The following is a 6,391-nucleotide window of genomic DNA, read 5'->3' as shown; positions in this document are numbered from 1 at the left end:
AAGTAAGATCATAAGACAGAGTAAGATACTGAAATTCCTTGATAAAGTTCACGGAGTTGGAAGTGAAGGAGCCTAGTCACTTCTTTATCTGGGAAAGAGTGAGAAAGGAAGATGGAGTCTGATCACTCCCTCCCCACCAGCCACCTCCTGTAGGGGGACTAGAACATGTCCGCGGGACTGCATGACGGGAGGGCTGGGTACACTGGGCAGAAACAGAGCAGGGCAAAGGAGAAATAGGAGTAGGGGCTGCAAAGACCTCTGCCACAGGAGACCAGTATGGGGATGGTTCATTAGCCAGGTCAAAGTCGGAGAAGGAGGAGGGATTAAGAGGGGGAGAAGAAGCCAATAGGAGGTGTTCGGGCTTTCAGGAAGAGCAAAGATCAGGTTTAGTGCACAAGAAAGAGAAAGCTTGAAAATAAAGAATTTCTTTCCACTTGCCCGCTCACTCACAGAAGTTGTATAAGTCCCGTAAAACATTAGTATCCAAAGTGCCATTAATTGGTCATCTAGATTGATTATCCAAAGGATACTGTGGCCAAATATCATTACACAAGCAAATAAGTTTTGCTGACTCCAGGTCAGGGATTTAAGATTTTCTAGTAGACATCCTAAGGGTGAATCTGCTAGAATGGAAGACCTAGGTCCCATGGTGGAGACTGATACAGCCAAGTCAGTGTCCAACGCATCCCGAGGTCACAGACTAGTTGACTGGCGATGAGGAGGCAGCACAATGATAGGAGCCATCACCCCCGTCAACGTGTGCTGGGCAAAAGCTGAGGGGGTTGAAGACCTGGTGACAGGATTTTTGAGAGGGAAAATGAAGAGGACCCTCAACCCAGAGAGAGAATTTCCACCACAAAGATCAGGGACCCACCCATCAGATAAGGTTGACTAAGGGGGCCAGCTGTAACTGTAAAAGTCGTGGCTGGGGGAACCCCCACTCCTCAACCACTTTGAGGGCGCCGGATGATCAACAGTCAAATCTCATGTCAACAGAGGACTATTTAAGTTGACCTAGGGGAAAACTCACCAATCTGAAGGCTGGTGGTAGATGTGCAACTGATCTTCCAGGCAAATGGAAAGTGAGACCAGTGTCCAGGGGTCTGGGGAGTCATGTGGGATTCCACTCCCCTAAGTGGTGGTAGAAGAGCCCATCCGAGTCACAGCACCAATGAAAGCAACCAGAAAACCAGTCCAGATGCGGGAACTCACACAAGAGGTTTTAATAAGCAGAGTAACAGAGTGTCCGCCCTTAAGGACAAGAGAAAGAGAAAGAGGGCTAATAGTTGGTCAGCCACCCTTAAATAGCGGAAGCCCACAGGATAGTTGGACCAATGACTAATGAGGAAGTTAACAACCTAGATTGAAAAATGGTGTGTGGGCAGGGGGCGGAATCAGGGGAGAAATGGCCACAGCCTTGTTTCCTTCACTATTGGTAGTAGCATTAAGAGATGATCTGTCATCCCAGCAACTTGAGGCTGAGGCAGGAGTGCAAGTCTGAAGTCAGTGTTATCAATTTAGTGACAGCCTGTTTCAAAAAATAAAAAGGGTTAGGGATGTAGCTCATTGGTACATCAGTGTCCCTGGGTTCAACCCCAGGACTCCCTCCCTGCAAGAAAGTTGATAAATTGAACAGATTTGTTTGCAACCTCTGTTGGTCAGTGATTGACAAGAGTGGCATATTCTTATAAAATTCACACGATGATATAAGAGCCCAGGGTGGATTCTTGAGAAACTCCCATCTATGTTACTGAACATGCCAAAAATGTAAGGTCTTTTCTGGTCTTTACTAGAACTGTTTTTTTTTTTTTCAGTTTTAGTGAACAGCTCTAAGGATGAAGTCTCTCATCCCAAATCAGACAGAGCAGACTCACTTATTACTACTTGCTCTAAAATAGTTGGTTTCTCAACCTCGGCATTCCTTTTCTCTACCACAATCCACTATGTAAAGAGACATCACAAGGCTGGGATGTGGCTCAGTGGTAGTGTTTGCCTCATATGCACAAAAAACAACAACAGAATATGGGCCATTTGTGTTACCCCTGAAGGACTTAGTAACTAAGGGAACTATGTTAACTTTCTGTTACTGTAGCAAAATATAGGAATCAATCAACTTTACACAGGAAAGGTTTATTGTGGCTTAGAGTTTTGGAGATTTCAGTTCACAGTTGATTGCTTTGGGGCCTGTGGTAAGGCACTAACTACATCATGGTGGGCAAGCTTCTCACCTCATGGCAGTTGTTAAGCAAAAGAGGTTGGGGTCCCAATATCCCTTACTAGGAGACATTCCCAATGACCTAAAGCTTCCCACTAGGCCCCACCTCTTAAAGGTTCCACCACTTCCCAAGAGCACTAACTTGGAACTAAGGAGCTTTCAGCACATAGGATTTGGGGAAACATTCCAGGTCCAAACTTAAGTAGGAACCAACACAAATGTGCTAATGCTCATGTTTCTTGCTATGCACTGAGTAATAATCTCTTATGTCTCTGGCTCCAAAGGCTCAGGTCCCCTACCAACATTCATAAAGTAGTAAGACGCTAATTTCTTTTAAGTTAAAAAAAAAATCTTTATTTTGCAACATGCCAACTTTTGCCTGGGAAGATTGGGCTAATCGAATCACAGGTCGTGCCAGGCATGGTGTGTACACCTGTAAACCCAGCCATTCCAGAGGCTGAGGCAGGAGGTCTCAAGTTCGAAGACAGCCTCAGCCACTTAGTAAGAATCTGTCTCAAAGGCTGGGGTTGTAGCTCAGTAATAGAGCCCTTGCCCAGCATGTGTGAGGCACTGGGTTTGATCCTTGGCACCACATAAAAATAAATAAAAGTGCCGTGTCCATCTACAGGTAGAAATGAAAAATAAATAAAGAACCTGTCTCAAAAAATAAAATGGGCTGAGGCGGTACTCAGTGGTAAAGCACCCCTAGGTTCAATCCCCAGGACAAAAAAGAAAAATACAGGTTTTACATTCTGGCAGAGGATGACATGGTCACAGAAATGAGTTTCTGGCAGAAGGACAAGGATGCTCTGGTTGGATTTGGAGATGTAAGACAATCTGGAACCTAGTAAAGAAACATCTTTTTCCTAAGATGTTTTGCCTTGTGGTAGATAAGGGGAGGGGACTGAGGCCCCCTTTTGTCCCACATATTCAGGCAATTGAGTGACTAGAGGTAGTATTGGAACCCAGTGGTGCCTTAGTAGTTGTTCACTCGGAATACGCCAAAGAAGGAGTGAGAGCCGGACACAGTGGCGCATGCCTGTAATCCCAGTGGCCTGGGAGGCTGAGGCAGGAGGGTCGTGAGTTCAAAACCAGTCTCAGCAACTTAGCGAGGCCCTAAGTAACTTAGCAAGACCTCGTCTCTAAATAAAATATACAAAAGGGCTGGGGATGTGGCTCGGTGGTTGAGTGCCCTCGGGTTCAATCCCTGGTACCAAAAGCAAAAAAAAAAAAAAAAAAAAGAAAAGAAAAAAGAAGAAGGAATGAGGAATGGGTAAAGGGATGATAATGGATTAGTAAATTCTCCTGAGCAGCCAAGGTACAATGTGACTCTGGCTACTGAGTAAACAAATCATAGTTGAAATAGATGATGTCAGCAGTAAAGGCCTATTTGAATTGTAACTTTCTGTGTCCTGAAAAGAAGTTTCTTTGGTTGAGGTTGGTGTGAGCAGTCACAGGATGCTGAGAAGGAATGCGATGTCTTGCTCATTCCTGTGGCTCCGCTCTTCATGTATGTGGGATGGGCTTTAACATCATATTGAGTCAGAATGTCAACCCAGTTCAGTACCTTCAGTATGGCATACGAATTTCTGAAAAGAGAAAGGAGAGCCGGCCTGTAATTTTGGAAGAGGTGAGAATCTTTGTAATAATCACTCTTTGGACTCAGTGAGTCCAGGGTGTGGAGGGTGGCCTTAGGGTTAGAAATGGTTTAGGGGTCATCAGCATCATGATCGAACATGCTGGGCACAGTGGCACACGCAGAGAGCCTCTTAAAAGGCTGAAGTGGAATGATCTCTTGAACCCAGGTTGTTCAGGCCAGACTGGGCAACATAATGAGACCCTCAAAATAAAAAGGAGAAAAGCTGTGCAAGGTGGCACAGACCTGTAATCTCAGTTACTTGGAAGGCCAAGGCAGGAAAGACTGCTCGTTTGAGGCCAGCCGGGGCAAATTAGTGAGATCCTGTCTCAAAATAAAAATTGAAAAATGGTCTGGAGATCTAGCTGAATAGTAGAACCCTTGTCAAGCATGTGTGAAGCCCTGGGTTAAACTCCCAATAGGACACACACACACACACACACACACACACACACACACACACACACACACATTCTGCATAATCTCTTATATACAGGAAATCAAAAAAGGTGAACTCAGAGCCAGGTGCAGTGGTCCCAGTGGCTCAGGAGACTGAGATGTGAGGATCACAAGTTCAAACCCAGTCTTAGCAATTTAACGAGACCCTAAACAACTTAGTGACGCACTATCTCAAAATAATAAAAAGGATTGGGAGCCAGGCGCAGTGGCTCACACCTGTAATCTCAGTGACTTGGGGGGCTGAGGCAGGAGGATTGCGATTTTGAAGTCAGCCTTAGCAAAAGTGAGGTGCTAAGCAACTCAGTGAGATCCTGTCTAGAATAAAATACAAAATAGGGTTGGGGTTGTGGCCCAGTGGCCGAGTGCCTGAGTTCAGTCCCCAGTCCCCCCCCCCCCCCCCCCGAAAAAAAAGGATTGGGGATGTGGCTTAGTGGTTAAATGTCCCTGGTTCAATCCCTGACACCAAAATTAAATAAAGCTGAACACAAAGAAACAGTGACTTGAATGTGGACTGCAAGTGAATGGTGGTTGAGAGAGGGCGTTGGAAGATGTAGATCAAAGGGAACAAACTTTGAGTTATGAGATTAATTCTGGCTATTTAATTTACAGCATGATGACTTTATGTAATAATGTTGTACTACATGTTTGGAGTTTATTAAAACAGTAAATGTTAAGTATTTTCACTTATACTCAAAAAGAAGTATCTATGTGAGGTGCTGGATGTATAAATTAGCTTGATTATCATCGTTATTTCACAATATATATGAATATCAAATCTTCACATTGCATACCTTTTTTTTTTAAAAAAAAAATCAATGATACCATTATAAAATTTGGGGCCCAGAAAGATGGTGCTGGAAAAAGTAGATATTTACATGCCAAAGAATGGAGTTGGAACCTTACTTTGTACCACATGTAAATACTAACAGAAAATGGATCAAAAAACTAAATGTAAAAGCTAAAGGTACAAAACTCTTTGAAGAAAATGTGTGTGTGGGGGGGGCATGGAACTTAATGACATTGGATTTGGAAATTATTTCTTGAATATGACACAAATGTACAAGCACCAAAAGCCAAGTTTATACTGGGCATGGTGGCATATGCCTATCATGCCAGCTGCTCAGGACACTGAGGCAGGAGGATCACGAGTTTAAGACTAGCCAGTCTGAAAATAAAAAATAAAAGAGCTGGGCATGTAGTTCAGTGCCCCTGCATTCAATCCCCAGTAAAACACACACACACACACACACACACACACACACACACACACATACACACACACTCGCATACAATGAATTGGACCTTATCAATATTACAAGAGTGAAAGGCAACCCACACGATGAGAGGAAATATTTATGAATCATATATTTGATTAAGGATAATATCCAGAGTTTATAATAAAGAACTATAAAATTCCAGAATAACAGCTGGGAATGGTAGTGCACACCTGCAATCTCAGTGATTTAGGAGCTGAGTCAGGTAGACTGCAAGTTGGAGGCCAGCCTCAGCAACTTAGGGAGGCCCTAAGCAACTTAGTGAGGACCCATCTCAAAATTTAAAAATATTGAAAAAGGCTGGGGCTGGGGATGTGACTCTGGTTAAGCACCCCTGGATTCAATTCCTGGTACCAAAAAGAAAAAAAAAAAAAAAATCAAGAATAACCAAAAAATCAAATTCAAGTATGGAAAAGAACTAGAAGAATTTCATCAAAGAAGATCTAGAGATGACCAGCAAGTACATGAAGAGATGCTCAACTCACTAAACATTAGAGAAATTAAAATCAAAATCAAAAACACAATGAAGGACTGGAGGTGTGGTTCAGTGGTGGCGTGTGTGCTTAGTATGCAGAAGGCTGTAGGTTCAATCCCCAACCCTCCAAAAATAATCACAATGAGATATCACTTTATTCCAATGGTAGCTATTTTTTAAAAAGGGAGATACAGCAGAAGGAGGAGTAAGGGAGCGAGGAGGAAGAAGAAGAAAAAGAAGAAGGAGAAGAAGAAAAGAAAAAAAAAAAAAAGAAAGAGAAAGAGCTGGGTGTAGTGGTACATGTCTACAGTTACCTGGGAATCTGAGGCAGA

Source organism: Sciurus vulgaris (genome assembly GCF_902686455.1).
Source record: "Sciurus vulgaris genome assembly, chromosome: 16".
NCBI classification, from domain to species: domain Eukaryota; kingdom Metazoa; phylum Chordata; class Mammalia; order Rodentia; family Sciuridae; genus Sciurus; species Sciurus vulgaris.
This window is presented reverse-complemented; position numbering follows the sequence as displayed.